Genomic DNA, 319 nt, shown 5'->3' with positions numbered 1-319 from the left:
CCGCCGCCGCGGTGCATTAGCCAGCCCTCCACCACGAACGTCAATCTTGTCCGTCCGTTGAAACACCGTGAATCACACCCAACAATAATGTTACCTCGTACGAAAAAAAAACCACACACCCACCGATCAAAACAACGGACACTTCCGTGTCTTTTTTCCACGCGAAACCTCTCTATATCTCTTCTACTCTACTAGCAACAAGCTTCCCCCTTTACGTACATATACCTCCACCAAGAACGAGAAAACAAACCCCCGACCAATAATAGCAATCACTTGACACACTGTCGACACATGATCGGTCCCATGCACGACGCGAGCC

At 49.5% G+C, this 319-nt stretch overlaps 1 protein-coding gene across 6 annotated transcripts in view; it reads right to left on the bottom strand.

Annotated features, from left to right (window-relative positions):
• Positions 1-319, bottom strand: part of LOC117151124 (protein trachealess-like) — a 141,144-nt gene that overhangs the window by 140,620 nt on the left and 205 nt on the right. For all 6 annotated transcript variants that reach the window (XM_033323808.1, XM_033323809.1, XM_033323811.1 and 3 more), the window contains exon 1: positions 1-319. This exon is cut by the window's right edge and continues 205 nt beyond it. The gene's annotated coding sequence lies outside the window, so the exon portion shown is untranslated.

The sequence above is a fragment of the Bombus impatiens genome, unplaced genomic scaffold, assembly GCF_000188095.3.
Source record: "Bombus impatiens unplaced genomic scaffold, BIMP_2.2 scf_1275, whole genome shotgun sequence".
Lineage (NCBI taxonomy): Eukaryota > Metazoa > Arthropoda > Insecta > Hymenoptera > Apidae > Bombus > Bombus impatiens.
Note: the sequence above shows the minus strand (reverse complement) of the source record. Positions and strands in the feature narration are given on the sequence as shown.